The sequence below is a fragment of the Sciurus carolinensis genome, unplaced genomic scaffold, assembly GCF_902686445.1.
Source record: "Sciurus carolinensis unplaced genomic scaffold, mSciCar1.2, whole genome shotgun sequence".
Lineage (NCBI taxonomy): Eukaryota > Metazoa > Chordata > Mammalia > Rodentia > Sciuridae > Sciurus > Sciurus carolinensis.
In genome coordinates this window covers 1,519,314-1,537,480 of record NW_025920130.1, presented here as the reverse complement: position 1 = coordinate 1,537,480, position 18,167 = coordinate 1,519,314, and positions in this window count along the sequence as shown.

The following is an 18,167-nucleotide window of genomic DNA, read 5'->3' as shown; positions in this document are numbered from 1 at the left end:
TGTAATATAACCTTTTTCTACAGAATATGCCTAAACATTTTAAACTCTTTTTTGAATTTGAATTTTTTGCTTCTAATTCTGTATAGAGGTATTGATAAGTGTAGATATAATAATAGGTCAAAATTGAGGAAGAGGAGAAAATAATGGAAGATATGTCAGTAATCCACATAATAGAAGTTCTGACTTGTCAAGACTCCAAAGAATGGAAGAGTCTTCAGAAATCCCCCATTCAAATGGATCATTTCATAGATGAAGAAACAGTCCAAGAGATATGAAAACTTAACTGTAGTAGAACCCCATACAGCAGAAAGAGGTGAAAGCTGTGTTGCAAGGGTCATCCCCTGAAATTAGCACAGCAAGCCTGCAAGTTGCAGGTGTTTTTGTCTCAAAACTGTTTTCTGAAAATAAAAATATGATTTGTATTCATAAGATAAACTTTAAACATAACCTATGTTTTATAAAGTAATTATCCAGGTCTCAGGTCTTCTATCTTTCTATTAGTGAACCAATCACTGTAAAGTCCAAAGATGTAGAGCTTGGGTGATAGTGAACTTGTTTTCTGGCACATCTTTGTCATTAGATATAGGTGCAACTGCAAACAACTTTTAGATTGAAGGACTTAGCCATAAATCAAAATGTTTTCCACCTCTGTTACTTGTCTGCATAAGCTTTGTAGTAGAGAGTTGTCACCACCTGATGGCCTTTCCATTGACCCAGTGGATGCATTTTTGCAAGGTCAAGTTTCAATTCCAAATATATGTACTTATATGTCACTTGAGCAGTTGTCCTAATTGTTCATCAAACTGTTTCTTCAACACAGGAAGCTGAACTCCAACCCCTCACCTCTCTCACTGCTTGCTCCAAAGTCATCTTCTCACAGAGGCCCACCTTGACCTCTGTCTTCCAAGTTCAGTCCCATTGTTCAGGCTGTTGGAGGCATGTCTTTGAAAAGCATTTGAATTTGTCAGAAGACTCATTATCAAGACAAATCTTATTGCTGAAATTATACCCATTGTGTATTTTGGTTTTTATAGAGAGGCCATAGAGTGTAGCTGCTCAGAGTACAGACAATGAACCAAACTAATTAGTTAAAGAGCAATTTCAGTCCCAGCTCTAATACAAACTAGCATTATTGTCCTGGTAAGAGCTGTAACCTTCTGAACCTAGGTTTCCTTATCTTTTAAACTGGAGTTGTCATTGTATCTCCCAGTCTGTATTTTTGTGTGTGTGGTTGATATGAGATAGTATTTATATGTGCTTAGCACTCTACCTACAATTATAATAAATTATTTGTGTGATTTGCCATTATATCCAGGTACCATCATCTTTCCATCCAAAGAGGAGAGGCCACTACTCAATGTCTGAAACCAAAAGCTGAATGCTTTGTTTGTTAAGCAGGTGAAAGCTGTGCTTCTAGGATGCAGTTATTTAGAACAAAGTGCTGCTCAGGTCATGTTGAGTTTTAGGCTTTCTGAAGAAGAGTTGTTAAGGGAAGGTTGTCTTTGATGAATTGGATTGGGATTAAAACTGGTTCCAGTGGTTACTTGTTACTGTAATCAAAGAACAGTCATCTATTTTCTTTTTTGGAAGTAGAGTAGAGGCACAATTTCATGGTAAACAACATTTCAAGTTATTTATTGAGCAAGTCCAAGGTGCTGGCCACTGTTCTTCATGGTAGGGTTGCAGTCGCAAGCAAAACAGACAAAACCTGTGTTCTTTCAAGTTCATTTGCTAAATGTTTAGATACTAACTATAAATTAAAAAAATACAGGATACAGAATAGATCTGGTAGAATTTACTTATTTATTATTTATTGAATGAATGTTTCTCTCCTATGTTCCATACATTATTCTAAGCACAGTAGTAAAGTACTTGTCCTTGTGAAATTTATATTCTACTGAGGAAGAAAGACAAAAAGATAAATTAATATATGGTAATATCTAATCTAATATTAAATAAAGGCAAACACAAACTATTTTAAGGGAACAGAAACAGGGTTCTATTACAAAGTGGTCAGGAAAAGTCTTTCTGAAGAACTGAAATATCTGCAAATTCTTGAAAGAAATGAATGTGTGGGACAGTAGAATCTGGGAATTACGGATTCCAGGCAAAAGATGTACTCAGTACAAGAGCCTTTGGCTAGAGGTTCACTTGGTCTACCCAAGGAACACAGGCAGGCCAGTGTAGCTGGAGCAGGGTGAGCCAGCCAGGAAAGAGGAAGGAAAAATGGAGGGTTAGCCAAGAATTCTTCATACTGGACTGGCTTGGAGTTTCTGGGAAGCCACTGAAGAATTAAAATAGGAAGCCTACACAGTTCAGGACTCCATCTCTTTAGTAGGCCCTGATATCAGTTTCCACACCATATCTGCTCATTCTGATCTCTATGCAGTCAATTCCCAGACACCTGTCGGTACATGGATTCATTACCTCTTTTCAGACTTCCTTTATCTGAAACAACTATCAGTACTTCCCATCACTAATTTTTAATCTGTGCTCAAGTTAATATTTCATTCTTCTTCGTTAACCAAGTTCTGCCCTTCTGCCTACCATATGGAGTGAGCAGGTCTAGTCTTTATTTCTTCTTCCCAGGAAGTTTCGATATCCTGGGATAAAAACCCCACTCTTAAATGCCTCTATAGAAATAATGTGAATGGTCTTAATATGACTTTGCTGGTGAAGGGATTTTGAAAGGTCAAATAATAATCCTTAAGTATCTGCATAGTGGAGTAACTTCATAGTGTACTTGAAAAATGTAAATTTCAAAGTAAAACCTTGTTCTTTTTCCTTAAGTAACTCCTCCTCCCCTACACACTAGCTTCAACAATAAAGATCTAAATTGGATATATTCCAAATTTAGGTGAGAATAATACATTTATATACCAGGTATTTGTACTAACACATAATTTTTGGAACTAGCAAGCATCAACCCCTTCATGTTAAAGTCAGTTGAGACCTAGGAAGGTTAATTGAGTTGTTAGAAATCAACACTATTCAGTACCATAGGTACCATCATAATTACATCATCTGTGATAGATTAATAATTATATTCTGGGTGAGGTGCAGAATTTACATATTTATACTATCTAATTTTTGCAAAGTTCAATAACAGTAATCTTATTAACCATAATTACAGAAACTCTGCTCTGACTCTTTACTTACTTAAAAATATATTGTGAACATTTTTCTGTTATATTGTTCTTTTCTAGTTTTATTACTTATATCCAGGACAATGGGGGGAGGGGATTTGCTGGTGCACAGGTCAAATGAAAACTGTGGCAAAGCAGGGTAGCTTGCCACAATGTGATGCCCCCAACTGGGGAAGGTCAGGAACTAAGCTTTTGTTCATCAGAAAACTAGAACCCAGGTTTCATTGTTTAAGATCTACAGTGGTGAACACATGGAGTCAAATCCCAAATGCCAGGTGATCTCAGGCCTTTAGGCAGGTGTCAAATGAATAGAGAAGGGGGCCTCAAGGAGGGAGGTCTCAAAGCTGTCAAGAAGACAGCATCAAGTGGTAATGGTACCAGTGACACCTTGATGAGCTTTTGATGAGCATATGCTGAGCACTATCATCAGCACTTAATATGTATTAGTCAGGTGGACAACAGTTTTTATGTACTAGTTGTAATTGGAGATTTAGCAAAAGAGAAGGGATGTGAATATATGTTCATAAAGTTCGAGTCATTGCCTGGCATCACATACTTAGAAGTAGTTGAACTGGGATACAATCAAGGCTGAACATCTAGAAAACAAAGATTCTCAACCATCATGTACCTGCCTCCAAAGTAGGACTAGGTCATGGTCAGAGATAGGATTACCTTGAAGTAAATTTAAGCTTAAGCTACAGACCCTTTCTAGTATAAGGGCCCCATCCTGTTTGCATTCTATATGTTAATGACCATTCCAAATTTGTATATGTGATTTTTTAAAACTCTTTTCTTATAAACCCATTGCTCCAAATTACATGTTTTCCAGATCCCCCAAAAGACCATCTGCTCCTGTTGTGATCTTAAAAGAGCTTGCCATTTCCTGACTGATTTAAATTCATGCATGGGAGCACAGAAAGCAAGATCCAATATAGTTGGATATAAAGTCTTCATATCTCTCTCTCCATCTCCATGGCCCCCTGAATTCATGCCTGATGGAGAAATACAGGATTAATTGACAGCATGACATTTTCAGGTCTTGTTGATTGAACTGGGAGTCGAGTCGTGTTCCCTACAGAATTGGATTAGGAGTCCAGTTGGGCTTGGACTTGAGAGGGGGTCTCAGAGGTCACTGGCAACATAGCCAAGTGGAGAGCATGTGCTATGTAATCAGTCAGACATGGATTTGAATTCTCTCTCTCTAGCTAGCAAGTTGCCCTTGAGCAACTTACTTGATCTCTCCTCAAGCCTCTGTTTCAACCTGTTTAAGTTGTTCACTTCTGTAAGATTAATAGAGATGAATGGACAGTGGCTGGCTCTATTTATGTGGTCTATAAATGTGTCATTAATTGTTAGACAAAATATAAAAGGCACTGAGGAAATGAGTCAAGAATGAGCATGATCTACTATTTATCATTTGAGTTTTGTAAGATTTTTCTAGACAGGTGCTACAGAAGTGAACTCTAGAAATGTCTGTGTTGGTACTTCATCCATTCATTCATTGAACCTCTATTTACTGAGCTTCTACTAGGTACTCTTCTAGGTGTTGCAGTATCTTTGGTACTAAACTGTTGAGGTCCCTGTTGGCTGGTTTTGGTTGCAGAGGAGTTGGTTTTGTAGTCTATGCTGAGGAAAGTAGAGAATGTAGGTGTAGATATTGGTACATTCATAATGGGAAGTTAAGAGATACTATGACTTCTTCTTAGTTAATATGAATCATGTTGAGAGGGAAAGCATTGGTGAGGTGAAAAGTAATGAATGCTTTAAGGAAAGAGAAATAAAATATAGCCTTACCAGAGGCTGGGAGGGGCAGGGAGTAAATTAAGCAAATGCAGGAAGTTTGCTACACAATGCTGAGTGTCCGCTTGAGATATGTTGTTACAGTTTTAAAAGAAGACTCTCTTTGAATCAGATAAAATACACATTTTATTGGATATATTACTGCAAAATTGTTCTCATCAGACATGTTCAAGGAGAAGGGCACAACTGGGTAACAAATAGGATAATGGGAAAAATATTGAGCAAACTAGAGGAAATCTGCCAAGTGCAGTCATAAAATATGTGACAGTAGACACTTCTGCTCAGACTGTGGAGATACAACCTCAGAAGGCCTGAAATCACTAGTTGGAAATGGTGTCTCCTGGTTAAGTGAACAAACAAAAACCAGTGACTAAAAATGATATTTCTCTATGGTGTGGTCACACTGGTACACTATAAATCAAAATAGTCAGTAAAATTCCTCATTCAGCTAAATATTTACTAATGCTAATTAATGTGTTTATAGTGAAAAATTTGAGCTCTCAGACATCTCTGAAAGTGACAGATGAATTCCTGGAAATGGTATATGTCCTGGGCTTTCAAAAATGGAGTGAAATGAAAATAGAGAGGAATTTCATGCTTAAACTCTGAGTTTCCAAAACTAAGGCATTATTCATTAGATATTTTTAGTGATGCATTTATATTTCTCTTAAAAGATGTAAAAGTTGTGTCTGCAACTTTTGACCACCAGTCTCTTTCTAACTTGTGGGAATTTCAGTATTTGGTAGTCACAGATTCTATATCCTCCCATCAAATGACTGTTCAATGGTTTTTAAAATCAATGAGGTATATAATTTTGTATATGCATGTACCCAAGTGTACTTGTACACAGGTACATGCTTGTATAAAGATGTACTAGACTCATGCCTACACATACTTAAGTATTCCATACATACATACATATGTACAAACTCTGAGAACATAAGCCATGAAATCTACCAGTTAGAATACACTGGGTTCACAGGAATACTGGTTCTTTCTTACCAAGATCTGTGAGAATTCCTTGGGGAATGGGTTTGCATTGACCTATGTCTGCAAGCACAGAGGGAGAAAAGGGACATTATGAAAAAGAGCACTAGACAAATAATGAAACTTGACTCTGGGCTGAAAGGGAAGACATTGTTCCTTTGGAAGAAAAATGTCCTGACTGTAATACCTGCAGTAGCTAGCTATATGATCTCAGGCAAGGTATTTTGAGCCTGTTTCCTCTACAAAATCCTGAACTGGATCTACTTTGTAGACCATTTTTCTTGGAAGAACACATATTTAATAGACATAAAGTGCTTAGAATGCCTAGTTTGGGCCACTGGTAAGGGCACAGGAATGTGCTCTTCCTTAGCCTGATTCTTGCTCACCAGGTCATGCATTTCCCATCTTAACTTGGAAAGGCTGGAATAGGACCCATGTGGTTGTCTGGCTGCCCCTTCCAGGTCCCAGCCTACTGCCCCATCCAAGCTTGGTTCCTCACTTGCTCAGTACCATCTCACTTGGCCATACCTTGATTTTGAACACATTCAGATCGGGCAAGAGCCTTCTCTTATCTGTATGTTGATAAATTCTCCAACCTGACCTTGTAAGTCTCACAAGACAGGCAACTATGCAACTATGTTAAAAAGACATACAGAATATATGTCTTTAGGTAAATGAGTGAGTTTCAAAACTGTTCAAAACATTGATTCCATTTAAAAAATACACACATATGGTAGAGGAGCTGAACACTGACATTTTTTATTTCTTCTTCTTTTTTTTATTATTGTATACAAATGGGATACATGTTGTTTCTCTATTTGTACATGGAGTAAAGGCATACCATTTGTGTAATGATAAATTTACATAGGGAAATGATGTTTGATTCATTATTTTTTCCCTTCCCCCCCACCTCTCCCACACCTCTTTTCCCTCTACACTATCCTTCCTTCCTCCATTCTTACCACCCTCCTTATCCCTAACCCTAAAAATAACCCTAACCCTAACACTAACCCCTCCCACCCCCTATTATATGTCCTCATCCGCTTATCAGCGAGATCATTCATCCTTTAGTTTTTTGAGATTGGCTTATCTCACTTAGCATGATATTCTCCAATTTCACCCATTTGCCTGCAAATGCCATAATTTTATCATTCTTCATTGCGGAGTAATATTCCATTGTATATATATGCCAAGTTTCTTTATCCATTCATCAACTGATGGGCATCTAGGTTGGTTCCACAATCTGGCTATGGTGAATTGAGCAGCAATGAACATTGATGCGGCTGTATCTCTGTAGTATGCTGATTTTAAGTCCTTTGGGTATAGGCCAAGGAGTGGGATAGCTGGGTCTAATGGTGGTTCCACTCTAAGCTTTCTGAGGAATCTTCATACTGATTCCAGAGTGGCTGCACTAGTTTGCAGCACCACCAGCAATGTATGAGTGTACCTTTCTCCCCATATCCTCGCCAACACCTATTGTTGCTTGTGTTCTTGATAATCGCCATTCTAATTGGGGTGAGCTGAAATCTTAGGATAATTTTGATTTCCATTTCTCTTATTACTAGAGATGTTGAACATTTTTTCATATATCTGTTGATTGCTTGTACATCTTCTTCTGTGAAGTGTCTGTTCATTTCCTTAGCCCATTTGTTGATTGGATTATTTGTATTCTTGGTGTAGAGTTTTTTGAGTTCTTTATAGATTCTGGAAATTAGCGCTCTATCTGAAGTATGAGTGGCAAAGATATTCTCCCACTCTGTAGGCTCTCTCTTCACATTACTGATAGTTTCCTTTGCTGAGAGAAAGCTTTTTAGTTTGAATCTATCCCAGTTGTTGATTCTTGCTTTTATTCCTTGTGCTATGGGAGTCCTGTTAAGGAAATCTAATCCTAAGCCAACAAGTTGAAGGTTTGGACCTACTTTTTCTTCTACAAGATGCAGGGTCTCTGGTCTGATTTGAGTTCCTTGATCCATTTTGAGTTGAGTTTTGTGTAGGGTGAGAGATAGGGGTTTAATTTCATTCTGTTGAATATGGTTTTCCAGTTTTCCCAGCACCATTTGTTGAAGAGGCTATCTTTTCTCCATTGCATATTTTTGGACCCTTTGTCTAGTATGAGAAAATTGTATTTATTTGGGTTTGTGTCCATGTCCTCTATTCTGTACCATTGATCTACCTGTCTATTTTGGTACCAATACCATGCCGTTTTTGTACTATTGCTTTGTAGTAGAGTTGAAGATCTGGTATTGCAATACCCCCTGCTTCGCTCTTTCTGCTGAGGATTGCTTAAGCTATTCTGGGTTTTTTATTCTTCCAGATGAATTTCATAATTGCTTGCTCTATTTCTGCAAGGTACATCATTGGGATTTTAATTGGAATTGCATTGAATCTGTATAGCACTTTAGCTAGTATGGCCATTTTGACAATATTAATTCTGCCTATCCAAGAACATGGGAAATCTTTCATCTTCTAAGGTTTTTTTAATTTCTTTCTTTAATGTTCTGTAGTTCTCATTGTAGAGGTCTTTACCTCTTTTGTGAGATTGATTCCCAAGTATTTTATTTTTTTTTGATGCTATTGTGAATGGGGTAGTTTTCCTAATTTCTCTTTCTGAAGATTCATCACTTATATATAAAAATGCATTGGATTTATGAGCATCGATCTTGTAACCTGCTACTTTACTGAATTCACTTATGAGTTCTAAAAGTTTTCTGGTGGAATTTCCAGGATCCTCTAAATATATAATCATGTCATCAGCGAACAGGGATAGTCTGAGTTCTTCTTTTCCAATTCGTATCCCTTTAATTTCTTTGGTTTGTCTGATTGCTCTGGCTAGAGTCTCAAGGACGATGTTGAATAGAAGTGGTGATAGAGGGCATCCCTGCCTTGTTCCAGTTTAGTGGGAATGCTTTCAGTTTTTCACCATTTAGAATGATATTGGCCATGGGCTTAGCGTAGATGGCCTTTATAATTTTAAGGAATGTTTCCACTACCCCAATTTTTTCTAGTGTTTTGAGCATGAAGGGATGCTGTATTTTATCGAATGCTTTTTCTGCATCTATTGAAATAATCATGTGATTCTTAACTTTAAGTCTGTTGATATGGTGAATGACATTTATTGATTTCCGAATGTTGAACCAACCTTGCATCCCTGGGATAAAACCCACTTGATCGTGGTGCACTATCTTTTTAATATATTTTTGTATGCGATTTGCTAAAATTTTGTTGAGAATTTTTGCATCGATGTTCATTAAGGATATTGGTCTGAAATTTTCTTTCCTCGAATGTGTCTCTGTCTGGTTTAGGTATCAGGGTGATATTGGCTTCATAGAATGAGTTTGGGAGGGTTCCCTCCTCTTCTATTTCATAGAATACTTTGAGAAGTATTGGAATGAGCTCTTCTTTAAAGGTTTTGTAGAACTTGGCTGAGAACCCATCTGGTTCCGGACTTTTCTTTGTTGGTAGACTTTTGATAACCTCTTCTATTTCATTGCTTGATATTGATTTATTTAAGTTGTGTATGTTCTCCTCATTCAGTTTAGGTAATTCATATGTCTCTAGAAATTTGTTGATGTCTTCGAGGTTTTCTGTTTTGTTGGAGTATAGATTTTCAAAATAGCTTCTAATTATGTTTTGTATTTCACTTGTGTCTGCTGTGATATTTCCTTGTTCATTCCAAATATTAGTAATTTGAGTTTTCTCCCTCTTTCTCTTTGTTAGTGTGGCTATGGGTTTATCAATTTTTTTTTTCAAAGAACCAACTGTTTATTTTGTTAATTTTTCCAATTGTTTCTTTTGTTTCAATTTTGTTGATTTCGGTTCTGATTTTAACTATTTCCTGTCTTCTACTACTTTTGGTGTTGGTCTGCTCTTCTTTTTCTAGGGCTTTGAGCTGTAGTGTTAAGTTGTTTATTTGTTGATTTCTACTTCTTTTGTTGAATGCACCCCATGAAATAAATCTTCCTCTAAGTACTGCTTTCATAGTGTCCCAGAGATTTTGATATGATGTGTCTTTGTTCTCGTTTACTTCTAAGAATTTTTTTATTTCCCTCCTGATGTCTTCTGTTATCCATTCATCATATAATAGTGTATTATTTAATCTCCAGGTATTGGAGAAGTTTCTGTTTTTTATTCTGTCATTTATTTCTAATTTCAATCCATTATGATCTGATAGAGTACAAAGAAGTATCTCTATCTTCTTGTATTTGCTAACGGTAGCTTTGTGGCATAAAATATGGTCTATTTTAGAGAAGGATCCATGTGCTGCTGAGAAGAAAGTGTATTCATTCTTTGTTGGATGGTATATTCTATATATGTTGGTTAAGTCTAAATTGTTGATTGTGTCATTGAGATCTGTGGTTTCTTTCTTCAATTTTTGTTTGGAGGATCTGTCCAGTGGTGAGAGAGGTGTGTTAAAATCACCTAGTATTATTGTGTTGTGGTCTATTTGACTTCTGGAATTGAGAAGGATTTGTTTGACGTACGTGGATGAGCAAATTTTCGGGACATAGATATTTATGATTGTTATGTCTTGCTGATTTATTCTTCCCTTAAGCAGTATGTAATGTCCTTCTTTATCCCTTCTGACTAGTTTTGGCTTAAAGTCCACATTATCTGAAATGAGGATGGATACTCCAGCTTTTTTGCTGTGTCCGTGTGCATGGTATGTTTTTTCCCATCCTTTCACCTTTAGTCTATGGGTATCTCTTTCTATGAGATGAGTCTCTTGCAGGCAGCATATTGTTGGATTTTTCTTTTTAATCCAATCTGCCAGTCTATGTCTTTTGATTGATGAATTCAGGCCATTAACATTCAGGGTTATTATTGTGATATGATTTGTATTCCCAGTCATTTGACTCATTTTTGTTTTTTGACATGATTTGGATTCTCCTTTATTTGGCTATTCCTTTAGGCTAGTTCCTCCTGTTGCTGATTTGCATCGTTGTTTTTCATCTCTTCCTCATGGAATATTTTGCTGAGAATGTTCTGTAATGCCGGCTTTCTTTTTGTAAATTCCTTTAGCTTTTGTTTATCATGGAAGGATCTTATTTCGTCATCAAACCTGAAAGTAAGTTTTGTTGGGTATAAGATTCTTGGTTGGCATCCATTTTCTTTCAGGGCTTGGTAAATGTTGTTCCAGGCCCTTCTAGCTTTTAGGGTCTGGATTGAAAAATCTGATGATATTCTTATTGGTTTCCCCCTGAATGTAATTTGTTTCTTTTCTCTCACGGCCTTTAAAATTCTGTCTTTATTTTGTATGTTAGACATTTTCATAATAATGTGTCTTGGTGTGGGTCTGTTGTAATTTTGTATATTTGGAGTCCTATAAGCCTCTTGTACTTGGTTTTCCATTTCGTTCTTCAGATTTGGGAAATTTTCTGATATTATTTCATTGAATAGATTGTTCATTCCTTTGGTTTGTTTCTCTAAGCCTTCCTCAATCCCAATAATTCTTAAATTTGGCCTTTTCATGATATCCTATAATTCTTGTAGATTCTGTTCATGATTTCTTACCATCTTCTGTTTGGCCAACTTTGATTTCCAGATTAAATATTTTGTCTTCAATGTCTGAGGTTCTGTCTTCCAGGTGTTCTATCTTATTGGTTTTGCTTTCTATGGAGTTTTTAACTTGGTTTATTGTTTCCTTCATTTCAAGGATTTCTGTTTGTTTTTTTTTCAGTATCTCTAACTCTTTATTGAAATGATCTCTTCATTCCTGTATTTGTTCTTTTAACTGTTGATTGGTGCGATCATTTAATGCCTGCATTTGCTCTTTCATCTCCTCCTTCAATGCCTGCATTTGCTCTTTCATCTCCTCATTTGCTTCTCTGATTGTTTTAATTATGTACATTCTGAACTCCCTTTCTGACATTTCTTCTGCCATGCTGTCATTGGGTTTTATTGATATAGTATCTAGGTTTGTTTGGGACATTTTCTTCCCTTGTTTTCTCATATTGGTCAGATGTCAGTGGGACCCTGAGATATTGCAGATTTCCTCTATTGGCTTATAGTGTCCCTGTTGATTTCCAGTGGAACACCTCCCAGCCTTCAGTATCCTGAAATCTTGGAGGAACTTGATAATGCAGTGCTTCCAAAGAAAGCTGCCCCTAGCCCCCTACTGGTTCCAGGGCTTGGAGCTGGCTCTGTGTGGAAAGACTCTCACTGAGGGGCCTGCACCGCGCAGCTGGCCATGTGGGAGGAGCCCACCTCTGAAGTGTACAATTCTACCTGGGAAAGACTCTAGCTGTCCTGCCCTGCTCTGATAACCCACCCATATCTGTCATCTCTCAATGCCTCCCCTTCTTGAATCCTGGGTTATGGAGTGACTGGAGATGCAATCACCCTCTAGTTCGCCATCTTGGATCGCCCCGTGTAAAGTGCCTGCGGCCCGAGGGGGCAGGGCCACCTGGAGAAATCTCTGGCTGCCCTGCCCTGATCCCAGAGGCTGCTTGCGGGTTGAAGCTCTTTGTTGGCTCAGGGACTTGTGGCTGGCTCTGTGTAGAAAGGCTCTCACTCGGCAGTCTGCTCCGAGAAGCTAGCCTTGAAAGGCGCCTCCCGCCGCAGAGGGCCGGGCTGCTTGGGGAAGTTCCTGGCTGCCCTGTCCTGGTCCCTGAAGCCGCTTGTGGGCCAGAGCGCTCCGCGCTGGCACAGGGACTTGGAGCTGGTTCTGATCAGAAAGTCTCTCACTGGGGGGCCTGCTCCGAGAAGATGGAGAAGCTGGCAGTGTGGGTGGGTCCCACCGCTGGAGTGCGCAGGGCTGCCTGGGGGAGAGTCTAACTGCCCTGCACTGCTCCGATAAGCTACCTCTATCTGGACCTGCTGCCCAGGTCAAGCTTTACCCAGTGGGCGAGACTCACCTGTGCCTCTATTTTAGTCCGAGTGTCTCAATGCCTCTCCTTCTTGAATCCTGGGTTCTGGAGCAACTGGAGATGCAGTCACCCTCTAGTCCGCTATCTTGGATCAACTTTATTTCTTCTTTGAACATGTCCATTTTTTACAGGTTTATGTAAAAGGAATTAATTTAAAGGTTAATTTGAAAAGGAATGGAGTATCAATATAAAATACACATTTTTTCCCCAACAGGTAAAAAACCCTTTAGAACATAAAAAAGCCCTTTAGAACATAGTAATTGATCAACTTAAAATGAAAAACATTTTCTGGTCCAGAAAGCTTATTTAAAATTGAAGAGTTCTGTGTTTGTTTTTAAACTTAAAATTAAGGGAATTCAGGGGAAATATCTTGGAACTAATGCCAGAACTTTGCACATTTGAAGTGATTGTTCTGCCTTCAAATCAAGCTGTGTATAGCCTCATTGGTGAAGAACCATTTATGCAAATATTCGATATGAAGGGAGTTATCAAGGGTTCAAAATGGTGATGTTTTGCTTATAAGCTTCCCTTACCTGAAAGAGGAGCTTATTTTGTGTACCTTCTCAGAGGAGCTTTAGTTTTACAACTCTTAGAACAAACCATTTGACTTATTGACGTGTTTTGCTTCATTTCCTCTGAAAGGGAAAATTGGACTGGGTGTGTGATGTGCGAGAGGATGGGGTCATGGTGGTGTGCAGACCTGAAGTTTGCTATTCTTAGCAATCTTCAGTCTCTGCTTCTGAGTTTCAGTCATTTTCTTTCCCTAACCGCATTTTTCCCTGCATCTGCCTGGACACCATTCATGTGAAAACTTAGGTAAGAACTATTTAATGTGAGGAACAGATTAAAAGGGGAAAGGAGTAATAGAAAGAAGGGCAGCAATTCCATTAAACATCTCACTAGCAAGGGATCCTAGTACTTTTCGTACATTTTTTTCTCTTGTTTTCAAAAGTACTTTAGAAAAATTTGGCCACAAAGGATCATCTACATAATTTTCCTTTTTTATTAAGTAGATTTTTTTTCTTGACTAATGAGAGAAAAGAAGACTAGGTAGATCCGGATTCAAATTGACACAATTTTGGGTAAGGAAAACACTCCACTGTAGGTTCTATTCCATGATCTAGGAATTCAAACTAAATAAGATAATGACCAGCACTTCCAAAGAAGATAGGTCCAAAACAATTGCCCCAAAATATTAGCGTCAAAGACAGCACATGGTTTTCAATTCAAATAGTCTTGTGTTTTCATCCAGACTCAGTCAATAGCTGGTTACCTTATATTAGCTTTTCTTCAATAATGGAGACAAGATTTCCCCCATGACCTTATTGGGAAGAACAAGGAGCTAATACACATGCAACATCAAATGCACTCAGCAGCAAACATCAGACATTTGATAGAGAATGAACTGACATTTGTCAAGGGTCTGCCAGTCACTCTGGATAGAAGTGCTTTATAATCTCAGGCACTCTGGTTATCTTTTCTGTGCCTTCATTTCCTCAGCAGTAAAAAGGAGATGAAAATAGTATTATTTTCATAATGTCTTCAGGAGAAAGTAAGTTAAAGCATATAAACATCTTACAGTGTCTGGCTTATGGCCAGCATGATGTAAGAATTTGGTCTTACTGTTTTTAAAAATCATCGATTAGTATTTTCCAGAAATTAGGGTAAGTGGTTAGTCCATTTTTTCCCTTCCTTTTTATTTTTTAATAATAGTAATAGTGGCTTCTATTATCTTGATTCTCTTTCATTTTGTAGTAAATTTTGTGTGCTTTGCCTGTAACCTGAGCACATATCTGTGCATGGTTAAAACTTTGCAGAAAAACAGTACTTACTCAGGTATAACTGTCACCTGGCAGGGAGTAGCTATGCTGTAATCCAGTGCTGAGTTTAAGCCCACCTGACTAGTCCCCAGAAAGATGTCTACATGTCTTTCATAGCAAAGGAGACTTGAAGTTAAGCTGTTCATGAATCAGACTAACCTCACCACTGGTGGAACACACCCAGCTTCAGGTGTTCAAAGATCTGTCTTCCCCAGTAAACCCCAAGCATGTTGATTTCAAGCAGAAAGAATTTCTAACCCATGCTGATTTTCCCTGTAGCAGTCCTTAGTAGTTGATCACCAAAATAGGTATGACTGAATGACCAGGAGGCAGATACCTGTAAATTCATATTACATCTATATTGTTAAATTATAGTTCATAGCATTTTTCCTCTACAATTTTTTCAATATTAACTATATAGACTTCTTCCAGATTTCCCATTAAAAAAGGCACAAAAGGAGGAGAAAATTGGAATGAAAAGTTGAAGGAGAAATAACACACTGGGAGCCCTGGTTAGTCTTTACATAGATGATAGAAATGCTCCAAAATGACTTGGAGACTCCCCTGCAAACTAGATTTAAATCAGAGTAAAAAACATTATGGAATTTAATAGAAAACCAGTTGGTACCAGGCTCTGTCAACTCTTTCTTGTGCAAGTCACTAGCTTGCAAAGTAAACTAACTCACTGTGCCCCAGATCCTAATATGTCACATGGAGATACTAATATCTATTTCAGGGATTGTTAAGAAGATTAAATGAGTTAATATATATTGTGTACTTGGAATAGTGCCAGTCTTATATAACTCTGTTCATTGCTTCATTATTATAATACTCAAGACATTACATGAATATATTTTCTTTTTGCCTGTACATAATGATTATAAGAGATATAGAACCTCAATTAGTGCTTATTTTCTTTCCATGTATTTATAAACACATTCTAATAGGAGCGCACATCACATTATCTTGATTCATATAAATAATATTTTTCATTTCCCAAATTAATGCAAGCTCATAATATTTTAGGCAATGTAAACTCTGCAAAATAAAAACAGAAGCAACAGGAGTTTCTAAAATGTTTTCAGTATAATTTGAAGATCAGGCAAGGTTTGGATGGTTAAGAGCTCTGTGGCATGGAATTTTGATCTCATTATTTCTGTAGGCCACTCTTAGAGACTCAAAATATACTTGTGCATACTAAATCTGTGGAGGAATCTTACTATAAACAAAGGGGCCCACTTTTTTCTAACCCTAAACGATGCTTGTCTCCTATTAACCTCCTGCAGTTCCCATTTGGGAGGTGTTGAATTGAGTGACAGGCAGCATGAAAGAATGAAAAGAACATGAACAGCGAATCCAAAAGGTCCAGATTTGGCATCAGTGTCTGAGTCTTGGTTAATCTTACTATATTCTTTTTTTAATCTAATTTTTAGTTTCTTTAACTCACAGTGTCTTTTCAGCAAAATAAGGATATTTTGTACTCAAACATTCATTGTAAAAATGAAATAACAGATGAAAATAATAAACATATGTCACAAATGTTAATTTCCTTCCCTTCTCTCCAGCAAATGGAAAGAAATTTACAGAGAAGGTACTGAAGGCATTAGGAATCCCTAGGGAATTGTCTGGGAAATTTCTCCTTGAAGAGAATTGGTTTAAAGATGTGGTTAGCTGTGGTTTAAGTAGGATACACAATGTCCTGCTCTGTAAAGGATTCCCTTTTCAGTGGAAGCACTTCCAAGGATTGATCACTGCCTTCTACTTTATCCCAAAGCAATACCCCCACTTTATCATCTCTGTCATTTCTGTAACTTAAGATGCAGCCATTTTGGTGTACCCTCTCTCCCATAATGTACTCTAGCCAGGTTCATTTTCACCTGCTCAATCAATTATTGTGTCATGCCTGGTGACAGGGCACAGTGGCTTTTCACAAGCAAATATCCAGAATAGCATTTCACTTTCTTCATGGAATGTATGTACCAAACACTGTTTTTGCTCCAAATATCCTGGCCTACTGGTGACATACACTAAGACTGAGAGCTATGAGGCCAACATTGAAAATAAGCAAAGTGAGAGAGAGAAGGGGGAAGGAGAGGTCTGGCAAGATAAGAGAGGGACTTGGAAAGTCCTCTTTGTATCTGCATTTAAGTGGAAAGAGGAGAAGAATGAACAGGGCCAGGTGCAGTGGGGAGCGATTTCCATTGAGAGTTGGTGTCATTCCCTATGAATGGTCTTTGCATTGTTTCAACAAGTTGTGCCAAACACAGCCAGCAGCTTCCTGCAGTGCTAGATTACAGACATGTCTTGCTTTGTTTTTTATTTCTTTCCTTACTTTTAAGATTATAGTTTTTTAACATTGTTTTCCCATGACAGACACTTGGCTCATCAGCTGCTTCCTAACATCAAAGTACACTTGCCTTTATGATTTTATGTCTGATAAAAAAGGAAATTAAGGACTTGTGGTAATTCCTCAGCTTCTGTTATTGCTGTCTTTTGCTGTTTCTATTATTATTATTCTTTGAATTGATGAGTAGTTTATCTCTTCAAAAGCTTGCAATCTAGTAAAGATATTAGACAAATACTCAATTAAATATTAACAAGAAAGTGTGCAATGGCATATGAAAATTTCAAAAATACATAAAAATAAAGTGGCATGTTTTTCCAAGACAGGGAAATGTCACCTTCAGATTAATACATGAGAGAAAAAAATCATGGGAAGGAAGAATAGGTTGATGGATAGATAATTAGGTCCCCAATTGGAATTTTTAAAGGATTTTACTAAGAATTATTAATTTTCTACAAAATTCACCATTTTAAATTTTTGATTCAATTAATTTTAGTATATTTTCAAGTAGCACTGTCATTATATCCACAGTTTTTGATCCTAATTGTTCTCATTTACAGTTCATCTCCATTCCCACACTAGCTCCGGGAAACCACTAATTTCCTCCCTGTCTTGACAGATGTTCCTGTTTAGGTCATTTCATACAAATGCATTTATACAATATGTGTCCTTTCTCTTTACATTTGTAATCCATTCATAGAATAACAGCAATGAGTAATTCCATTTTTTAAATTCCATTATATACCATATTTTGTATAACCATTCACTAGTTGATAGAATTTTGGATTGTATGCACTTTTTGGTTGTTTTGTGTGCAAAAATTTGTTTGCAGGATGATGTGTTTTCATAGTCAAATATGAGCTAGCAGTAAAGTAAATACTGTGAGTGAAGAATGAAGATGAAAATTTATGTTATGTTCAAGAGTGATTAGCCAAAGCAGAGGATATCATAGAGGCATGGAGAAATAGGAAACATGGCAAAACCAACAACATAATTTGCCAGTGCACATTGAGAGAAATGTATATCTTCTAATATGATTGACCTAGAGAATATTTGATGCTTAAAATATTTTGTGCCTTACTGAATGTTCTACATACCCCATGAGATAATAAAAGTTCTCATCAGCATTTGAAATATTCTGATAAGTCTTGAAACAAAAATATCAATTTTTGAAATATATTTAAAGATTATATTTTATTTATTC